This window comes from Lolium rigidum, chromosome 3 (genome assembly GCF_022539505.1).
Source record: "Lolium rigidum isolate FL_2022 chromosome 3, APGP_CSIRO_Lrig_0.1, whole genome shotgun sequence".
Classification (NCBI taxonomy): Eukaryota; Viridiplantae; Streptophyta; class Magnoliopsida; order Poales; family Poaceae; genus Lolium; species Lolium rigidum.
This window is the reverse complement of record NC_061510.1, coordinates 39,804,249-39,828,034: the sequence shown is the minus strand read 5'-3', so window position 1 is coordinate 39,828,034 and position 23,786 is coordinate 39,804,249.

Sequence of the window (23,786 nt, the reverse complement as noted above, 5' to 3'; positions counted from 1 at the left end):
CTGCCCTTGTCGTCGTCATCGCTGCCGCCGGCGCAGCTGCTGGTAGGCTCCTCATCGCTGCTCCCGTAGCCTTCTACGGGAGCCTCGTCTTCCTCATCGTCGTCATCGCTGTCGTCGTCCCACCAGGCGCGGAGGCGCTTCGCCGGTGGGTAACCTTCGAGGGAGTCGTCGTCGTCATCCTCCACCTCTTCCTCGGAGGAGGTGAAGTCGTCCCAGGAGAAGCGGTCATCCTCGCTCTCCGCCTCCTCCTCCCCGTCGACGAGGAATCGAAGGTCGTCCTCTCCGTCGGTCAAGGATTTGTCATCCTCGGACCAGATGGAGGAATCGTGCTCCTCCTTGTCCCACGTCGTTGGGGCGAGAATGTCGTGCGCCGCCAACGAGCCCCACTCTGGCGTCGGCTCACGGAAGGAAGATGATACATCGGAGAGGTTTGAGGAGGAGGAGGAGGAAGAAGACATGGCTACGGAGGAATGAGGGTTTTTTGCCGATGGCTAGTACGGAGCAGGAGGGTGAAAGGGCGAACTGCTCGACACGGTTAAATAATGGATATAGTGGAGGTTCAATGCCACAACAGTTTCCGAGGAAGTGGTGCCCAACAGAAAAAAAAAAACCGTCGAGCCACGCGGAGAAGTGGAGGAGGCAAGGCATCATGATGAAGGATACCGCGGCGGTTTCTCGCTCCGCCACGACATGACCCGACGAAGGAAAGCGTAATGATTTTGGAAATGTCATTTCCAAAACCAGGGGGCATGTGTTATCACCAGAATTTGACCGGATCGGAGGTGGGCCGCGATTGAAGATGGGCTTGAAGAATATACATAGAAGGAATACATGAATCGGCCTTGTATACCAAGTTTGGGCTAGTTTGCCCGTGTATCTGTAACATAGTAGGATACGTGTCGTTTAGAAGTTAGAGTTTAACCCGTGCACGGTTAGGTGCACGCCTGAATTAGAAAGTCCCCCGGACTATAAATATGTATCTAGGGTTTATGAAATAAACAACAATCACGTTCACCACAAACCAATCTAGGCGCATCGCCAACTCCCCGTCTCGAGGGTTTCTTCCGGGTAGCACCATGTCGCCTAGATCGCATCTTGCGATCTAGGCAGCACACGTTTATTCGTCGTTCATGCGTTGCTCGCACTGAAGCCTTTTTGATGGCGAGCAACGTAGTTATCATAGATGTGTTAGGGTTAGCATCGTTCATCATATCATATGCTATCGTCGTGCAACCCTTAGGCATCTAGCCGCCCTTACACCTATCTTGGGTGTAAGGGCGGCACCCCGCTTGATCTTTGTTTAGTAGATCCGATCCGTTATGATTGCTCCTTGTTTTTTCAAGGATTAGTTTAATATCTGCATCGTTAGGCCTTACAAACGGGTCGAAGGATCCAAGGGCGCGTAGGGTGTAGTTTGCTAGCCCTAGACAGGATGTTCCGAGGATCAACTTTGTGTTGGTTTTTAGGCCTTGTCTAGGGTCGGTTTACGATCACCGTGCGTGGCCGCCGTGCTCGATCACGAGTAGGATGTTCCGATTATGCGGTGAAAACCCCAAATCGTAGTAGGTCGTGTTAGCTTCATCTTGATCAAGCAGGACCACCATCTGATCGTACACCTCGTACGCATCATGGGTGGATCGGCTCCTTGAGCCAATTCACAGGACAACCTGAGAGCCGATCGAGGCTCGTATTTAATGTTTACGTGTATGCCATGCAGGAAACTAAGCGAGGCATCATCCAACACCTTCCCGACCGTGTATAGGTCAGGTGGCACGCCCTGCATCAGCATCGGACGTGCGTGCCGAAGGCTTTGCGGGCCGTCGCTCGGAGGGACCAGGGCCAGCCGCAGTCCTGGGAGATTCCCGGCTCTACGGTGTTGCCCGTCGCTGCCCGCCGGTGGGTTTCTGACCGCAACAGTATCATGTAAATTATATCTTACAAGTTGCAAGCCTCATGCATAGTGTACTAATAGTGCCCGCACCTTGTCCTAATTAGCTTGGATTAACACGGATTATCATTGCATAACATATGTTTCAACCAAGTGTCACAAAGGGGTACTTCTATGCCGCCTGTACAAGGGTCTAAGGAGAAAGTTCACATTGGATTTCTCGCTTTTGATCATTCTTCAACTTAGACACCCATACCGGGACAACATAGACAACGTGATAATGGACTCCTCTTTTAATGCTTAAGCATTCAACAGCTTAATATTCTCATAAGAGATTGAGGTTTTATGTCCAAACCGAAACTTCCCCATGATTCATGGCTTTAGTTAGCGGCCCAATGTTCTTCTCTAACAAGTATGCATACTCAAACCATTTGATTGTGAAAACCGCCCTTACTTCAGACAAGACGAACATGCATAGCAACTCACATGATATTCAACAAAGGTAAAAAGGTGATGGCGTCCCCAGAAAACATGGTTACCGCACAACAAGCAACTTAATAAGAGATAAAGTGCATAAGTACATATTCAATACCACAATAGTTTTTAAGGCTATTTTGTCCCATGAGCTATATATTGCAAAGGCGAATGATGGAAATTTAAAGGTAGCACTCAAGCAATTTACTTTGGAATGGCGGAGAAATACCATGTAGTAGGTAGGTATGGTGGACACAAATGGCATAGTGGTTGGCTCAAGGATTTTGGATGCATGAGAAGTATTCCCTCTCGATACAAGGTTTTGGCTAGCAAGGTTATTTGAAACAAACACAAGGATGAACCGGTGCAGCAAAACTCACATAAAAGACATATTGTAAACATTATAAGACTCTACACCGTCTTCCTTGTTGTTCAAAACTCAATACTAGAAATTATCTAGACTTTAGAGAGACCAAATATGCAAACCAAATTTTAGCAAGCTCTATGTATTTCTTCATTAATGGGTGCAAAGTATATGATGCAAGAGCTTAAACATGAGCACAACAATTGCCAAGTATCAAATTATCTAAGACATTTTATCAATTACTACATGTAGCATTTTCCGTTTCCAACCATATAACAATTAACGAAGCAGTTTCAACCTTCGCCATGAACATTAAAAGCTAAGAACACATGTGTTCATATGAACCAGCGGAGCGTGTCTCTCTCCCACACAAGCATTTATTCAAACAAAAACAAAAACAAAAGCAAACAGACGCTCCAAGTAAAGTACATAAGATGTGACTGAATAAAAATATAGTTTCAAGAAAAGAAACCTGATAAATTGTTGATGAAGAAGGGGATGCCTTGGGCATCCCCAAGCTTAGACGCTTGAGTCTTATTGAAATATGCAGGGATGAACCACGGGGCATCCCCAAGCTTAGACTTTTCACTCTTCTTGATCATAGTATATCATCCTCCTCTCTTGACCCTTGAAAACTTCCTCCACACCAAACTCAAAGCAAACTCATTAGAGGGTTAGTGCATAATCAAAAACTCACATGTTCAGAGGTGACACAATCATTCTTAACACTTCCGGACATTGCCCAAAGCTACTGGAAGGTAATGGAACAAAGAAATCCACCCAACACAGCGAAAGAAGCAATGTGAAATAAAAGGCAGAATCTGTCAAAACAGAACAGTCCGTAAAGACGAATTTTAAAATGGCACCAGACTTGCTCAGATGAAAATGCCCAAATTGAATGAAAGTTGCGTACATATCTGAGGATCACTCACGTAAACTGGCATAATTTTCTGAGTTACCTACAGAGAATTAGGCCCAGATTCGTGACAGCAAAGAAATCTGTTTCGTGCAAGTAATCCAAATCTAGTATGAACCTTACTATCAAAGACTTTACTTGGCACAACAATGCACAAAACTAAGATAAGGAGAGGTTGCTACAGTAGTAACAACTTCCAAGACACAAATATAAAATAAAGGTACTGTAGCAAAATAAACACATGGGTTATCTCCCAAGAAGTTCTTTCTTTATAGCCATTAAGATGGGCTCAAGCAGCTTTAATGATGCACTCGCAAGAAATAGTAGTTGAAGCAAAAGAGAGCATCAAGAGGCAAATTCAAAACAAATTTAAGTCTAACATGCTTCCTATGCATAGGAGTTTTGTAAATAAACAAGTTCATGAAGAAAAAAGTAACAAGCATAGGAAGATAGAACAAGTGTAACTTCAAAAATTTCAGCATATAGAGAGGTGTTTTAGTAACATGAAAATTTCTACAACCATATTTTCCTCTCTCATAATAACTTTCAGTAGCAACATGAGCAAACTCAACAATATAACTATCACATAAAGCATTCTTATCATGAGTCTCATGCATAAAATTATTACTCTCCACATAGGCATAATCAATTTTATTAGTTGTAGTGGGAGCAAATTCAACAAAGTAGCTATCATTATTATTCTCATCATCAAATATAGGAGGCATATTGTAATCATAATCAAATTTATCCTCCATAACAGGTGGTACTAAAAGACCAATATCATTATAATCATCATAAATAGGAGGCAAAGTATCATCAAAGTAAATTTTCTCCTCAATGCTTGGGGGACTAAAAATATCATGCTCATCAAAGCCAGCCTTCCCCAAGCTTAGAATTTTCCATATCATTAGCAACAATGGTGTTCAAAGCGTTCATACTAATATGTTCCATAGGTTTTTTAATTTTCGCATCAAACCATCCATGTCTTAAATCAGGAAATAGAATAAGAAGCTCATTGTTGTCCATTATGCCAAACTAGTGTAAACAAGAAACAAAAAGATGCAAATGCAGGATCTAAAGGAAATAGCTTCGAGCACACACACAACGGCGCCAGAAAAGTACTATACCTGGGACCGGAGTATGAGTGCCTTTTACCTTTCCTCCCCGGCAACGGCGCCAGAAAATAGCTTCGTTGCCGGGATCCGGTGTGTGTGTGCCGTTTACCTTTCCTCCCCGGCAACGGCGCCAGAAAAGTGCTTGATGTCTACGGGTGCTTCTATTCTTGTAGACAGTGTTGGGCCTCCAAGAGCAGAGGTTTGTAGAACAGCAGCAAGTTTCCCTTAAGTGGATCACCCAAGGTTTATCGAACTCGGGGAGGAAGAGGTCAAAGATATCCCTCTCAAGCAACCCTGCAACCACAAAGCAAGAAGTCTCTTGTGTCCCCAACACACCTAATAGGTGCACTAGTTCGGTGAAGAGATAGTGAAATACAGGTGGTATGAATAAGTATGAGCAGTAGTACTAGCACCAGAAAAGTGCTTGCTGGCGTGCAGATGATGGTAGTAATATTGCAGGAAGTAAAGATGCAGTAAAACAGTAAACAAGCAACGATAGCAGTATTTAGGAACAAGGCCTAGGGATCATACTTTCACTAGTGGACACTCTCAACATTGATCACATAACAGAATAAATAGATAGATGCTAGACTCTACACCCTCTTGTTGGATGATGAACACCACTAACCGTGTAGGATTACACGAACCCTCAATGCCGGAGTTAACAAGCTCCACAATATTCAATGTTCATATTTAAATAACTTTAGAGTGCATGACAGATCAACATAACCAAACCAAGTACTAACATAGCATGCACACTCGTCACCTTCACACTACGAAAGGAGGAATAGATCACATCAATACTATCATAGCAATAGTTAACTTCATAATCTACAAGAGATCACAATCATAGCCTACGCCAAGTACTACACGATGCACACACCGTCACCATTACACCGTGCAGGAGGAATAAACTACTTTAATAACATCACTAGAGTAGCACACATATAAATTGTGATACAAAACACATTGCAATCATAAAGAGATATAAATAAGCACTTCACTATGCCATTCATAACAGTTGAATACGTATTCTCGTGAAATATAGCCTAAGAGACCCACACGGTGCACACACTCGTCACCTTTACACACGTGGGACAAGGAGTCTCCGGAGATCACATAAGTAAAACCCACTTGACTAGCATAATGACATCTAGATTACAAGCATCATCATATGAATCTCAATCATGTAAGGCAGCTCATGAGATTATTGTATTGAAGCACATAGGAGAGAGATTAACCACATAGCTACCGGTACAGCCCCGAGCCCCGATGGAGAACTACTCCCTCCTCATGGGAGACAACAGCGTTGGTGAAGATGGCGGTGGTGTCGATGGACAAGCCTTTCGGGGGCACTTCCCCGTCCCGGCGGCGTGCCGGAACAGAGACTCCTGTCCCCCAGATCTTGGCTTCGCGATGGCGGCGGCTCTGGAAGGTTTTCTCCGGTTTCGTCGAACGTGATAGGGTTTTCGCGACGGAGACCTTAAGTAGGCGGAAGGGCGGCGTCAGAAGGGGTCTGGGGCCACCAGACACTAGGGCGGCGTGCCCCCCCTCCTGGGCCGCGCCGCCACCATGTGTGGGCCCCTGTGGCCCCTCTCTGGCGGCTCTCGGGTGTTCTGGAAGCTCCCGGGGATTCTAAGATGCTGGGCGTTGATTTCGTCCAATTCCGAGAATATTTCCTTACTAGGATTTCTGAAACCAAAAACAGCAGAAAACAGGAACTGGCACTTCGGCATCTCGTCAATAGGTTAGTTCCGGAAAACGCATAAATATGACATATAATGTGTATAAAACATGTAGATATCATCAATAATGTGGCATGGAACATAAGAAATTATCGATACGTCGGAGATGTATCACCAGTCAACACGGGGAAAAAACTTCGCCAAACAGAGCGAGTCGCCACGGCCACCTCAAACCGCCGGTGTTCACCCACCTCTGCAGTTCCCAAGACGGCGCCTTCAGGAAGGGGACCGACGTCGCAACGCCGCCGCCGTCCGCAAGGAAACCCCAGGCTTTCTCCCACGCAGAGGAGGGTAGTGAGAGTGGTACCTCGACGAGGCCTTCAGGAAGGAGCGCGGCGCCGGCAGCGTCGTCCTCGTCGTGGTTGCCCAAAGGTTTCCCCCGGTACCACCAGCCAACACCACCCACTGCCCAACACCTAAAATCGGCGGCCGGAACCACCAAGCTCCAGATCTGGCAGGGGAAGAACAAAACGAGGAAGAGGAGGCTTCATCTTCAGCTCTGGCAACCGGGCCGACAGCGCAGACCGGTGCCACGACCCTCAACCTCCGTCGCCTCGCCGCCCGCGCGGCCGAGAACGACGGCCAGCACTCAACCACGGCTGCCGCCCACCGCAGGGCCGACGCCGTCCACACCCGCCCAGGGCCGCCGCCCTGGCTCCCAGAGCCCCCACCGAGGCGGCCGCCGGCAGGGAGATCCCACCGAGCAGCAGCCACGACCATGGCGAACCTCGCGCGGCGGTCCTCCACCTAGTCACCGTGGGAGGAGCGAGGGCCAAGATCCCCGCCGCCCCCTTCACCGACGCCGCGTGCTTTGACGCCGGCGCCTCTGGGGGCGACGAGGAGGAGGGGAGGATGGAGGGGGTGCGGCGGCGGAGAGCGCTAGGGTTCGCTCCCTCGGTCGCCAGGAGGGGGCGACGCGAGGGGAGCGTTTTCTCCTCAGTCCATATGTCCTCTAAATAAAGACATGCTACCTTATGTATACTAATTCTTAGTAGAAAGTTATCTGACAATGTTTAAGAAAATTATTGCAAGTAAGATGCTAATAAAAACATGGCGTCACAATATAATTCATTGGTGGGCGACCGGACCGTCCAGCCCCCTCTCACCCGCCACCACCGTCGCGAGCCGACGGGCAAAGACCACGTGGTGACGGTGGTTCTCCTCCTCTTGCGCGGATCCTAGGCCCGACGGGGCGGAGCCTCTTCTCGATGTGGATCGCCGCGGTGCCGTTCGGCCCGACCCAGGGCGACGTTGATGCGGCCCCGGCGGACGGTAGGGTGGCCGGGTGTCGCCGGTGACTGCAAATCTGGGCCTGTAAGTGCCCAGCCAAGATCAGCCAAATTTGTGGGTGGTCTGGGGCGCTCTTTTGTGTTACTCGCAGTGTCACCTCCATCGCCACGCCTTCCTTCGTCGGATGCACCCGAGCTTGGTCTCGTCTAGGTGGGCTTGGATCTGTCCCTGGCCGTTCGGTGTTCTCGGAGTCCTGCTTCCTCTGGGGACTCCAGCAGTATGTTGTCGTTGTGGGCGACATCCTTGTTGGCTTATTGGGAGTGGGTCCCGGGGCCGACGCATGCTCGTTGGGGTAGGGAGCATGTTCCGTGTTGTAGCTGCTCTCACGGTTGTGGTTCTCCCCCCGACCTTCGTGGCCACGCTCGTGCAAGTGTTGACGTGTTGTTGGTTGTGCGGCCATCGTGGTGTTGCTAATCTAGCGTCGCTGGTGGCATCTGAATCTGGGTCGCCGGGTCTGGCCAGCCAGCTCTTGCGTTCAGCTTGCGGGAGAATCTAGTTGGTGATGAGATTCGTCGCATAGAAAACAAAAAATTTCCTACCGCAAGAACGAATAACAAGCCAAGATCCAATCTAGAAGATGGTAGCAACGAGAAGATCATGAGACTAACCCTCGAAGATTTCCAAAGCCTACGAGATTAGATCTCGTTGTTGCTGCAGTCGATCACCTGCCGCTTTCGAAAGCGCGTAGAAGATCTTGACGGTGCCACAGTCGGGCAGCACCTCCGTACTCGGTCACACGTTCGGTGTTGATGACGACGTCCTTCTCCCCGTTCCAGTGGGCAGCGGATGTAGTAGATCCTCCTCGGAATCCCGCCAACACGACGGCGTGGTGACGGTGGTGGTGGAGATCTCTGGCAGGGCTTCGCCGTAAGCGCTGCGGGAGAAGGAGGAGGGAGTAGCTAGGGTTTGGGAGAGGGGGAGCTAGGGCTGCGACTTGTGTAGCTCTTGGGGCTCCCCTTGCCCTCCTTTTATAGGTGGAAAAGGTCCTTGGGTCGTCCAAGACCTGCCCCCAAAGTTTGGGAGAGTTCCGGTAGGTTTCTGTAAGCCGAAACCTAAAAGAACTAGGACTCTTTTGCCAAATCCGAATATGCCTTAGGGGAAACTTCTTAACCTTAAGGAAAACGTGGATACACCTATTATGGAACCCTCCGGACTTCCTTAGACAGCCCGGGTCGTCCCGGACACTTCCGGAACCTTCCACAATATTCCGGACTATTCCGGTCCTTCCAAAACCTTCTAGAAGCTCCGGTCAAAACACCGGACTTTTTCCGAACCCCGGAAAATGACTTCCCATATATAAATCTTATTCTCCGGACCATTCTGAACCTCCTCGTGATGTCTTGGATCCCATCTGAGACTCCGAACAACATTCGAGCCCCATTCCATATTCCATATCTACTTAAAACGACATCAAACCTTAAGTGTGTCACCCTACGGTTCGAGAACTATGCGGACATGATCGAGACTCTTCTCCGATCAATAACTAATAGCGGGACCTGGAGATCCATAATAGCTCCCACATATTCAACGATGATTTCGTGATCGAAAGAACCATTACCATACGATACCAATTCCCTTTGTCGCGCGATACTTTACTTGTCCGAGGTTCGATCATCGGTATCTCCATACCTAGTTCAACCTCGTCTCCGACAAGTACTCTTTACTCGTACCGTGGCATATCATCTCTTGTGAACTATTCACATGCTTGCAAGCTAATCAGACGACATTCCACCGAGAGGGCCCAGAGTATATCTATCCGTCATCGGGATGGACAAATCCCACTCTTGATCCATATGCCTCAACTCATACTTTCCGAATACTTAATCCCACCTTTATAACCACCCATTTACGCAGTGGCGTTTGATGTAATCAAAGTACCATTCCGGTATAAGTGATTTACATGATCTCATGGTCGAAGGACTAGGTAACTATGTATCGAAAGCTTATAGCAAACTAAACTTGATGACGTGATCTTATGCTACACTTATTTGGGTGTGTGTCCATTATATCATTCACTTAATGGCATAACCTTGTTATTAATAACATCCAATGTTCATGATCACGAAACCATGATCATCTATTAATCAACAAGCTAGTTATACAAGAGGCTTACTAGGGACTCCTTGTTGTTTACATAACACACATGTATCAATGTTTCGGTTAATACAATTATAGCATGGTATGCAAACATTTATCATAAACACAAAGATATATTATAATAACCATTTTATTATTGCCTCTTGGGCATATCTCCAACAGCCTCCCATTTGCACTAGAGTCAATAATCTAGTTTACATTTGTAAAGATATAACACCTTGGCCTTCTGGTGCTTTATCATATTTTGCTCACGGGAGAGGTTTTAGTCAACGGATCTGACATTCTCAGAAACGTATGTATTTTGCAATTCATTTGCGTCTCAACGCATCACTCATTTTACAAATGAGTCGGCATTAATCGTATATGTTCGGTCTTCTGGTGGAACCTTAATTCCGTGGTCTGAAATATGTCACTAATATTGTCACACACAATATAGCTTCAAAGTTCTGACACTATCGGAACTACACCAAGTTCTCAAAGAACTCCTCGACTTAAACATCCTCAGTCATTGTCAAAACAATTACATATACTCTGCCTTCGTTTGTAGAATCCGTCATAATATTTAGAACTCATCTAAATCTAGCATAGACATCTTCTAGCTCATTGTGCTACCTTTTAATCAACACTTAGCCTAAATGAGATTTTATATGTGACCAAACTAATATCGGTGTAACACCTTACAACGATTTGTTTGTCATTACCCCATATAAAACTATATATATCCTTGGTTCTTCTAAAGCACCCAAGGATATTCTTACTGTCGATCAATGATCATCACATGAATCATTCTGGTACATGCTCATAACACTTTAGAGCACAGGATATCTGATTGTGTACATATTAATCGTGATCTAAAATCACTCATGTGTTTTTACTCATTGAGTGTCAGATGCACTCAAGTCTTGTTAAACCTTCACATGAAAAGAACACCTTCATAATATTTCTATATTGAACTACTTCAATATCCATTCTATGTACTTTGACTTAAACTTATTATGTGTTTCAATCTATCTTCATAAATCTTGACACTAAATATGTTTCAGTCCATATCCTTTCATTGAAGTTAATTCTTAATGAAACCTTTTATAATCAAGTATATAATTACATCATTTATAACCAACTATATGTCATCTACATAAAGTATTATAAATATGTCTTAGCGCTCCCACTTAATTTCTTGCAAATGCAAGTATCTTCATTGTTTCTAATGAAATCAAAAACTCTTTGACTATTTCATCCGGTGAAGATTCCAACTCCGCGATACGCACTTCATCCAGTTGAAGTTTGTATACCTATCTAGTATTTCACGGACCAGCAAAACTCTTTGGTTGTATCTTATATACACCTTTAATACACACTTCTGTTAAGTAATGTATTTTGCCATCCTACTAGCATATCTCATAAAACAAATATGTAGCGATTACTAGAATAATCCACATAGACTATAAGCATCGCTACGGAAGATGTAATCTTATCGTAGTCAACTCTTTGAACTTTGTCGTAAACAATCTTTCGACAAATCGAGCTTCTTCAAGGATATTCTATCCAAGTCCATCAATTTCATAGATTCATTTACTTTCAAAAAGTGTTCACCTATCTTGGATTTAATGGCGCATAGCCATTTTAACGGAGTCAGGGCCCATCATAACTTCTTTGTATGTAGTTGGTTTATCATTGTTCAAAATCAATCCTTTATCCACAAATCATTTATTTGATCACAAAGTAAACCATACCTACAAGGTTCAATATGTACTTTGATCTCCATGGCTAAAACACTTTGTAGTCATGGGAGCCATGATCGTTGTGGCCGCTTCCGGAACCATTTCCGATGCTGCGCTACTTTGATCATTATGCTCAGGTTCATAAACCTCATCAAGTTCTATTGTCCTCCCACTCAAATATTTCATTAGAAAACAATTTCTTGGAAATAAGTAAGTAACATTAACAAACACTTTTTGTCTTTTACTTCATAGTGGAAAGAATTCCCAATTTGTTTTTCTGGGATAACCAACAAAGACATTCATCCGATTTTGGTTGTAAACTTATTTACTTATGCTATGCATACCAAAATTTAAGAAAGGACTATTAGGATTCATACCCATGCCATAACTCGTATGGTGTCATTTCAGCGGATCATGATGATGCTCTATTCAGTGTAAAAGCGGTAGTCACTAAAGCATAATCCACAAAAATATAATGGCGTCATCATCACTATGATACTCCAAGAAACGTGAGCTGTAGAACAATTTCATAACTCTCTTAGATGTTCGCTAAAACACGTAATTCAAATATTTCCACCGTGATCCAATCATAGATATTTGACTTTTCTATTACGATGATTTCCACTTCATGCTGAAATTATTTGAATCCATTCAAATGTTTCAAACTTCTTCCTTATTGAATATATCCACATATATATACTCAATTCATTGTTGGAAGTTTTCATGAAGTAGAAGAATCTCCCGCACACAACTATGCCCAGTGAACCACATACATCATCATGTATGTTTCCACTAAGTTAGTTGCCTATTCAACTCTTGGCCTATGAACGGTATTTCAGTCATTCTCTTTAGAAGAGATTTGCAAGCGCCAAACGATTCAAAAATCAAATGGCTCCAAAAATCCATTTGCATGGAGTTCCTTCATGCGTTCCTTTCTAACATGACCTTAATGGCGGTTCCACAAATAAGTGGAAATCAAATCATTTGCCTTATGGCATTTTAGCGTCAGTGTTATGTATATGTGTTTCACCATTAAGATTTATAATAACTTATCCATCGTACATGGAGTAATTTCATAATTTGAACAACTCATTGTTTTCATTTGACCAAAACAAAATAACAATTATTAAGTTCTTTATTATAAATTCTAAGGGCTAGGTAGAATGCCAACGACAAACATAATAACGCTTTATTATGTTCCAGACGTGCATTATTACCATATTCCTTATCAGTCACTTAGGCCATCGTAATGTTGTATTGCGTTATATTGTATGACATCTCATACCAACAAATCTGGTACAAATACCCAAGAATTTCATTATGTGACCAAACAAGGAATACATCCATAACATGTATATCATCTATATACACCTGAGCTAGACTTTCTAGTCTTTTCTTTCTTTCTGCCAAAATATCTTTTGTAGTTTCTCTTTTAGCTTTCCTCATTCTCAGAAAACACTTCACCTTCAATAACTTCTAGGTCCATTGGTCAAATACCAATAACCTTGAGGTTCTTACTTTAAAGTTGATCATCATGTGACAAGTGTTCCGGATTTCACTATTAGTAACCTTTTAATGTGATGAACAATTTCACTAATAATTTTTATCCATCATGTCATGACGACTTTCCGAGACCATGTCTGTACATGCTAGGCTCGTAAAGTTTAACCGCAGTATTCGCATGTGCAAATCTGGCTTGCACCCGTTGTATGCACACGTAGAATCTATAACACCCGATCATCATGTGATGCTTCGAAACGACGAGTCTTAGCAACGGTGCATACTAAGGACGATCACTTCATGGATATGCGAATATTGTTAGTGCCCAACTAGTTGGAGGATTGGGACGCCTGGCGTCTTCAACCTTCGTACATTCCCATAAAACTTATGAGTTTATGTAGTCTCACTAGATTATATTCTATCATCTTGCAATAAGGTCTTAGATATCACATATATCTCATACCTTGCTTATTTCTGAAAACAAAATTTCCAGCTCCTTACTTTTCAAACGGATTTGAACTTTAGGAGACAAGATGATTTTAGGTACTAATTGAAACCATTACTCTTTGAATCATTAATGTGAGGTTTACTAAAAGTTTGCAATAGGACTTAATCATTTCTTAATTCTTTAACAATACGGTACCAGTCCGTAAAGTTTCTTGTCAGACTTAACAATATTTCTATCTCAATTACAAGACTAGCGCATGGTAGATAACAGATGCCAATTCTACAAATTTTATTCAAAATACTATTCAGACTATGTTCATGATAATTAGTTCATGTTTTAATCTAATTACTAATAAACTCCCACTTAATACAACATCCCTCATAGTTGTTTAGTGGTACACGATCCATATCCACTACACCAAAACCGATCATCACGTGAGATGATGTAGCTTCAATGGTGAACATCAACATGTTGATCATATCATCCATATGACTCGTGTTTAACCTTTTGGTTTCCTGTGTTCCGAGGCCATGTCTGTACATGCTAGGCTCGTCAAGCAAACCCAAGTATTTCCGCGTGTGCAACATGGCTTACACCCGTTGTATGTGAACATAGAATCTATCACATCCGATCATCATGAGATGCTTCAAAACGACGAACTGTAGCAACGGTGCATACGAGGGGAGAACACTTTATTATCTTGATATTAATGTGAGGGATCATCTTATAATGCTACCGTCGCGATCTAAGCAAGATAAGATGCATAAAGGATTAACATCACATGCAATTCATAGTGTGATATGATATGGCCCTTTAGTCTTTGTGCCTTTGATCTTCATCTCCAAAGCACGGACATGATCTCCATCATCAACGGGCATGATCTCTATCATCGTCGGCGTAGCATCAAGGTCCATGGCGCCGTCTTCATGGTTGTTCACCGTGTGTAGCAACTATTACAACTACTTTGAAATAATACTACAACATGAAATATAAAGACAACCATAAGGCTCCTACCGGTTGCCACAATACAATAATGATCATCTCATACATATTCATCATCACATCATGGCCACATCACATCACCAAACCCTGCAAAAACAAGTTAGACGCCTCTAATTTGGTTTGCATATTTTACGTGGTTTAGGGTTTTCGAGTAAGATCCAATCTACCTACGAACATGAACCACAACGGTGATACTAATGTTGTCAGTTGAAAGAGTAAATTGAATCTTAACTATGGTGAGAGAGACAGACACCCGCAAAGCCACTTATGCAATACAAGTTGCATGTCGAGCGTGGAGCAAGTCTCATGAACGCGGTCATGTAAAGTTAGCCCGGGCCGCTTCATCCCACCATCCCGCAAGATGCAAAATACACTAACCAAAAACAACAAGAGCATCAACGCCCACAAAACCATTGTGTTCTACTCGTGCAACCAATCTATGCATAGACACGGCTCTGATACCACTGATGAGATTCGTAGCATAGAAAACAAAAAATTTCCTACCGCAAGAACGAATAACAAGCCAAGATCCAATATAGAAGATGGTAGCAATGAGAAGATCATGAGACTAACTCTCGAAGATTTCCAAAGCCTACGAGATTAGATCTCGTTGTTGCTGTAGTCGATCACTTGCCGCTTTCGAAAGCGCGTAGAAGATCTTGACGGTGCCACAGTCGGGCAGCACCTCCGTACTCGGTCACATGTTCGGTGTTGATGACGATGTCCTTCTCCCCGTTCCAGCGGGCAGCGGATGTAGTAGATCCTCCTCGGAATCCCGCCAGCATGACGGCGTGGTGACGGTGGTGGTGGAGATCTCCGGCAGGGCTTCGCCGTAAGCGCTGCGGGAGAATGAGGAGGGAGTAGCTAGGGTTTGGGAGAGGGGGAGCTAGGGCTGCGACTTGTGTAGCTCTTGGGGCTCCCCTTGCCCTCCTTTTATAGGTGGAAAAGGTCCTTGGGTCGTCCAAGACCTGCCCCCAAAGTTTGGGAGAGTTCCGGTAGGTTTCTGTCAGCCGAAACCTACTAGAACTAGGACTCTTTTGCCAAATCCGAATCTGCCTTAGGGGAAACTTCTTAACCTTAAGGAAAACGTGGATACAACTATTATGGAACCCTCCGGACTTCCTTAGACAGCCCGGGTCGTCCCGGATACTTCTGGAACCTTCCACAATATTCCGGACTATTCCGGTCCTTCCAAAACCTTCTAGAAGCTCCGGTCAAAACACCGGACTTTTTCCGAACCCTGGAAAATGACTTTCCATATATGAATCTTATTCTCCGGACCATTCCGAACCTCCTCGTGATGTCTTGGATCCCATCCGAGACTCCGAACAACATTCGAGCTCCATTCCATATTCCATATCTACTTAAAACGACATCAAACCTTAAGTGTGTCACCCTACGGTTCGAGAAATATGCGGACATGATCGAGACTCTTCTCCGATCAATAACTAATAGCGGAACCTGGAGATCCATAATAGCTCCCACATATTCAACGATGACTTCGTGATCGAAAGAACCATTAACATACGATACCAATTCCCTTTGTCGCGCGATACTTTACTTGTCCGAGGTTCGATCATCGGTATCTCCATACCTAGTTCAACCTCGTCTCCGACAAGTACTCTTTACTCGTACCGTGGCATATCATCTCTTGTGAACTATTCACATGCTTGCAAGCTAATCAGACGACATTCCACCGAGAGGGCCCAGAATATATCTATCCGTCATCGGGATGGACAAATCCCACTCTTGATCCATATGCCTCAACGCATACTTTCCGAATACTTAATCCCACCTTTATAACCACCCATTTACGCAGTGGCGTTTGATGTAATCAAAGTACCCTTTCGGTATAAGTGATTTACATGATCTCATGGTCGAAGTACTAGGTAACTATGTATCGAAAGCTTATAGCAAACTAAACTTAATGACGTGATCTTATGCTACACTTATTTGGGTGTGTGTCCATTATATCATTCACCTAATGACATAACCTTGTTATTAATAACATCCAATGTTCATGATCACGAAACCATGATCATCTATTAATCAACAAGCTAGTTATACAAGAGGCTTACTAGGGACTCCTTGTTGTTTACATAACACACATGTATCAATGTTTCTGTTAATACAATTATAGCATGGTATGCAAACATTTATCATAAACACAAAGATATATTATAATAACCATTTTATTATTGCCTCTTGGGCATATCTCCAACAGTTGGGGCTAGACAGAGTGCATCTTGGGCCAGTGGTTCATGACTTCAAGTGCACAGTTCGTATATAACTAGTTTCAAAGTTAGAGTATCGAATCACGGAGAACTATTGATAGAGGTATTTATGCCTCTCGTTACCTTTTACCAAAGGATACTTGAAAGTTGCCTTTGATTCTGGGTAGGAGTGTTTTGAGACAATTTGTTTTTGGGTGTGAAACAATAATAGTTAAAACTAAGGAATGCAAACAAAGAGACTATCGCTATGTAAAAGATACTGAAACTGCAAGAAAGCTAGTGTTCTCGTGGAGTGTAGGATCCACCACTAGCATTGGTACTATTTATGATCTAAGATGAGTCTAGCTATATCATCCTTCATGTGCATGTATGGGAAGAGCTCCATAATAAAATGATCACAAATAAGCCATATGATATTTCATCCCGAATAACCACTGCAATGATCGTAACAAGCCACTCCGATCCCTCACAATGAAGGGTTTTCCCATGAATATTGATATGAGCTTAGTGAATCTCTTCTTATCCCCATTACCCACATGAACAACATGCTAGCACGTTATGTCACTTAGCACCATACATACTACCATATGACCAACGGTAGTTCCCTCTCTAGTCCCATTGGTAAATATTATATGGTGCACTTCACATAATATCTAGAGAAAAACTAATACATGCTGATGACCTGAAATTATAGATCATTTTATTTCGCATCATAATATTGCTAGGGTTTCTCCATCTCCCCAAGAACAAGGTAAATTACTCACACATAGAGGAAATAAACAACATCATCATAGGAATATGAATGATATACGAATATATGGATGAACTCAAGTGCAAATCCATAATGGGAATTGGAATTACAATAAGAAGGATGTAACCGAGATGGAAATGGTGATGGTGATTGAGATGCAGCTGTTGATGCTAGATGATGATACCTTGGCCCCAAATGATCCGTGTAACAGAAATCATGATGCCCTTTGCAAGTTCCCCCTCTAGATACCTTTCGGAGGTGAGGTTTCTGCGACTTGTGGTGTCTCTGAATGTTGGATCTCAGCTCTTCGCGTGGTGAAACTATTTAACGAGGAGGAGGAGGTGCAACATGGTACGTGTGCGTGATATGGATGGGCCTTGACCGTACCGATGGTCGTTAAACCTTCTAAAGTTCCCCCTCGCTTTGTCTTTCCGCTGAACGTGATTTTTTTAAAATAATTCATTTTTATTAATATTCACTAATAGTATACGATTTAAAAAAAAATCTGACTTACTTGGCCACACAGTTTGACGTGGGCATTACCCTTCGGGTAACCGACGTTGCCCTATCCTGTATTGACCAGTTGGAGGCCCATGAAGGCACTTGGAGGCAAGGCGGCCCATCCGGGTGGTACACCAGAAGATTCCTTGGTAAGCAAGACAAAGAAGCGGCCGAACAAGGAAAGATTAGATCTAAAATTACTGTAAACCTAGTCGTACTCGGTTAGACCTCTTGAGACCTGGCCTCCTATATAAAGGCCAGGAGAGGGGCTGTCGAGGGACACAATCAATCTTAGCAATCTTAGCCACCAAAATCTTAGAGCTAGGTCGCCATAGCACTTAGCCATCTCGACGAGATCTCAGCCGAACTATTCGGCACCCCATTGTAACCCATTATCATCATAATCAAGAACGACAGTGCAGACGTAAGGGTTTTACCTCATCGAGGGCCCCGAACCTGGGTAAATCGCTCTCCCCGCTTGTCTGTGAACAGATGTCTCGTGTCAGCTTGCAGGATTCCATCAACCGTAAGCCCCTATCGGAGGGCATTGCCGAGGAGCACCCTCGACAATTGGCGCCGTCTGTGGGAACCCTGTCGGCACAAGGCAGGTCATCAGCGATACCAGTCACATGTGCGGCGTTCGTACTCGAGTCACCAACGCCACCAGATCCAAAAGACCCGATCCGCTGCGGATCCTTTGAGTTCATACCACATCTCGAGCCGCCGCACTCGATCCCTGCAGAATCGTGCGACGGCATGACTGCAACTTTCGGAGGCGTCCACTTCATCATCGACTCCGGAGGTTTTCTTTGCCTCCCTAGGACCAGTACATCTGGATCGAGGACCTCAGTTTCGACAGGTGGAGCACCGGCAGCAACCTTGGAAATCCCTCCCAGAAACGTGAAAGGAGGCAGCCGAGGAAGTTTCGACCTCACAACGGGACGAAAGAAAAGACGAAGGGACTCACACCGAGGAGAGGAAGAACGTACATCGATTCACCCTCGCCAGTCCGTACGAGGACAGCATGACATGCAACCGATCCATGGCCGCACCCGTTCGCCGTATCTATCGGCTACAGAGCAACTCGAGGCACCTTGCTACCTCCACTCTTACATTGATCCAAAGGATGGTCGGGAGAAATCCAGTCATCTGCTAAGGAACTGCCGACACTTCCTGGAGATTCGACAGTTCTGTGACGATCTTAGAGCTGAAGCCATGTCAAGAGTTCACGTAATGGAGAAGAGGGCAAGGTCTTACAGCTATCCGCCAGAGCCGTATGTACCAGAGCCATACGATCCAATGGAAAGAGATGAGTATGTACCAGCCGAAACGTTCCCAGAGCCATGTGGGCAGGTCAACATGATCCATAAAACCAACTTTTCGAAAAGGGAAACCAAAAAATTCTCACGAGAAGTGAAATATGCGGAAGTTGCTATGGTTGGCACACCCGAATTCATCGACTGGTCGGAGCAAAGCATCTCCTTCGGCAGGGCAGATCATCCGAAGGCCGTCCCTAGACCAGGTCATGCAGCCCTTGTCCTTGAAGCGCAGATCGGGGGGTACAATATGAGCAAAGTATTCATGGATGGAGGAAGTGGCTTGAACCTGTTATTCGCTAACACGATGAAAGCAATGGGTTTAACAGTCGACATGCTGAGAGAGTCCGACACAGGATTCCATGGCATCATACCAACTCGGCCCGCTTACTCCCTAGGCAAAACATCACTGGATGTAGTTTTTGGCACACCTAGCAATTTCAGGAAGGAGAAAATCGAGTTTGAAGTAGTCGACTGGGAATCACAGTACCACGCCATCCTCGGCAGGTCTGCCTTTGCCAAATTTATGGCCGTACCTCATTACGCGTATTTGAAGTTGAAGATGCCTGGCAACAATGGGACTCCGATAACCGTTCATGGAAGCTTCACCCGTTCAGACAATTGCGACAGAGAATTCCAGAAGATTGCCTCAAAGTTCGGAGCAAAGGAAGAACTCAACGCTGTCGACGCCGTCACGGATCATGCACAGCCACCAGCCGACAATCGAAGCGTAAGGGCTGACGAATTTGACGCTGTGAAGGAGACAAAGAAGCTGCAGGTGCATCCCACTGACCCGAAGAAGACGGTCAACAGGTCGGCAGACCTTACTGATGCATAGGAAGGCGCGCTCATCGAGTTCCTCCGTGAGCGCTGGGAGATATTTGCATGGGAACCATCCGACATGCCAGGTATCCCCAGGGAACTCGCTGAGCACGCCCTCAATGTTGCCTCGACAGCCCAAACCAAGGCAGCAATCGATGCGCCGATTTTCTGAACCGAAGAGAAGAGCAATTGGCGAAGAAGTTAGTCGACTCCGCAAGGCAGGATTCATTCGAGAGCTCAAGGAATCTGAATGGGTGGCCAACCCCGTTATGGTGCCGAAAAAATACACAACCGCTCTCCGCATGTGCATCGACTACACCAGCCTTAATAAGCACTGCCCGAAGGACCACTTCCCGCTGCCTCGTATAGACCAGATAGTCGACTCCACAGCTGGATGCGATCGCCTCTCCTTCCTGGATGCATACTCCGGGTATAACTAGATCAAACTAAAAAAGGAGGATCAGGAATTAACCGCGTTCATCACCCCACACGGCGTTTTCTGTTACAACGTCATGACGTTCGGGTTAAAGAATGCAGGGGCAACCTATCAACGGTGCATGCAAGCCTGCCTTGGAGAACAGATCGGGAGGAACATCGAAGTTTACATCGACAATATTGTGGTGAAAACAAAGCACGCCGCCACTCTCATCGACGATTTGCGGGAAACCTTCGACAACCTAGACAAGTACAAGATCAAGTTGAACCCGAAGAAATGCTTCTTCAGGGTGCCAAGGGGACAAGTACTCGGCTACTTCATCTCAGCCAGAGGAATAGAAGCTAACCCTTTGAAGATCAAAGCTATCCTCGACATGGAACCGCCAAAGAATCTGCACCAAGTGCAGCAGTTGGCAGGACGGTTGGCGGCACTCAGCAGATTCATCGCCAAACTAGGGGAAAAAGCTTTGCCCTTCTACAACTTGATGAAAAAATCAGAAAAATTCGAGTGGACAAAGGAGGCGCAGGAATCCTTTGACAATCTGAAGAAAATCTTATCGACATCTCCAGTCCTTGTAACCCCCCGTGAGAAAGAAACACTGCTTATGTATATAGCTGCAACAGCCCAAGTCTTTAGCAGCGTCTTGGTTGTCGAACGAGAAGAAGCAGGGAGAGTTCATGGCGTGCAGAGGCCTGTCTACTATCTCAGTGAAGTGCTCACACCCGCAAGACAGAGGTACCCCCATCATCGAAGCCGGCATACGCAAGATGGAGGTCAGCTCGCAAGTTACGGCACTACTTCACAGAGCACCCGATTATCGTCGCAAGCGAAGCACCACTGAAGAACATAATGACTAATCCAGAGGCCACAGGTCGAGTGTCTCAATGGGCTATCGAGATAGCACCACACGACATAACTTACGTCAATCGAACAACGATAAAATTCCAAATCCTCCCAGATTTCGTGGCAGACTGGATCCAATCAAAGACACCAGCAGCACCTGACATGTCGGGGTCATGGATAATGTACTTCGACGGGTCGAAACGGAGCACAGGTGCAGGAGCAGGAGTGGTGTTGATATCACCACAGGGAGATAAGATGAAGTACGTACTATGTATGAATTTCTCCCTGCCGACGAACAATGAAGCAGAATACGAAGCGCTGCTGCACGGAATGAAGATGGCAAAGGCGTGCGGGGCAACCCGCCTAGAAATCTATGGAGACTCAAACCTGGTGGTGCAGCAGTCAATGAACCTGTGCGACGCGCTCAGCGACAACATGATCGCCTATCGGCAGCTGTACCAAAATATGGAAGCCAAATTTGAAGGATGTGAGCTCAAACATATCGGCAGAGCCAGCAACGAGGAAGCCGACACTTTGGCAAACATCGGGTCCATGTGCTCCCCCATTCCAGATGGAGTGTTTTACGAGGTGATCACTCAACGATCGATAAAAGAGAAGGCGTCGGCACCTCCAAAACCGTTGACTGACGAATCAGAGGCAAGCCCGCAGCAAGCTGTTGAAGAATCTCCAACTCCTCCTGCTGAACAAGTCCTCCTCCTTGAGCCACTATGGACCAAGCCGTTCCTAGCGTATCTAACGAAGCAGGAGTTACCAGAGGATCCAGTAGAAGCGAGACGAATCGTCAGACGATCGAAAGCCTTCACCATAGTAAACAGTGAACTTTACAAGCGCAGCATTTCCGGTATTTTCCAAAGATGCATTGCCATTGACGATGGAAGAGCACTGTTAGGCGAGATACACGAAGGAACTTGCGGACATCACGCAGGAAGCATGGCCCTCGTGGCGAAGGCCTTCAGGGCGGGATTTTTCTGGCCAACAACGGCATCAGATGCTCGAGATCTGGTTATGAAGTGCGACCCCTGCCAGCGGTTTTCACCAAAACCGCACGCCCCTGCGACAGACCTGATGACAATACCTCTGGCGTGGCCGTTCGCTCAATGGGGACTCGACCAAGTTGGACCGCTGCCAAGATCATCGCCCGGAGGACACACGTACCTATTGGTCGCAGTCGATAAATTCACAAAGTGGATCGAGGCAGTACCGGTACGAAACCAGAAAGCAAAAACAACAGTTCAATTCTTCAGGGGAATAACATGTCGATTTGGTATGCCTCACAGTATCGTCACAGACAACGGAACTAACTTTTACTCCAAAGAGTTTCGAAAATTTTGTGATGACGGAGGAATTAAACTGAAATTTGCATCAGTGGCTCACCGACAGACCAACGGCCAGGTGGAAAGGATCAACGGTCTAATAGGGGATGGCCTCAAGAAACGCCTTACGGGTGCGGCCGGAGCTTGGGTCGAGGAGTTACCATCTGTACTTTGGAGCTTGCGTACCACAACTAACAGGTCGACTCAATACACCCCATTCTTCTTGGTACACGGAGCCGAAGCAAATATGCCAGCCGACGTTCGATTCGAAGCCCCTCGAGTGACAGCATACACAGAGTCTTCTTCCAACATCGCATTGCAGGACGCTGTAGACCTCCTTGACGAAGCTCGAGACATTGCTTTGGCCAGAACTACGGTGTACCAGCAGGCGTTGAGGAATTATCACAGCCGACGAATACGCAACCGAAGCTTTAATGTTGGAGATATGGTACTTCGGCTGAAGCAAGAGAGACCCTCGAAACTCGAGTCTCCATGGGAAGGACCTTACATCGTCACTGAAGTGATACCAGGAGGAGCATACCGGCTCAAAAACCCAACTTCGGGAAAAGATGTTGGGAATCCATGGAACATCGCACATCCGCGACGGTTCTATACATAGGATACAATTGCTTTTTATTATTCGACAGCTCTTAGGGTTGCTTTTGCGTTATGAATAAAGTTCTAATCAGGTTTTCTACCTTTTTCTCAATCCAGGCCCTACCACTCGAACAGGTCGTTTGCGGCCCCTACCATTGGCACTTACTCCCATCGGGAGCGCTGGCCTAAAAAATACGCTTACACAGTGTCATTAATTAAATACTCTCAACGGGAGCTAAGATTAGTGACACACAAAAACAACCAATCCAAGCCTCGAGAAAATACGCAAGTGCTGCAGTCGATGGTTACATTATCACAAAATAAGGCTCAAACCGGTGCACCGCGTGACGAAGCCAAGCGTCTAATTCCCTCGACTAAGTCGATGGGTCTCG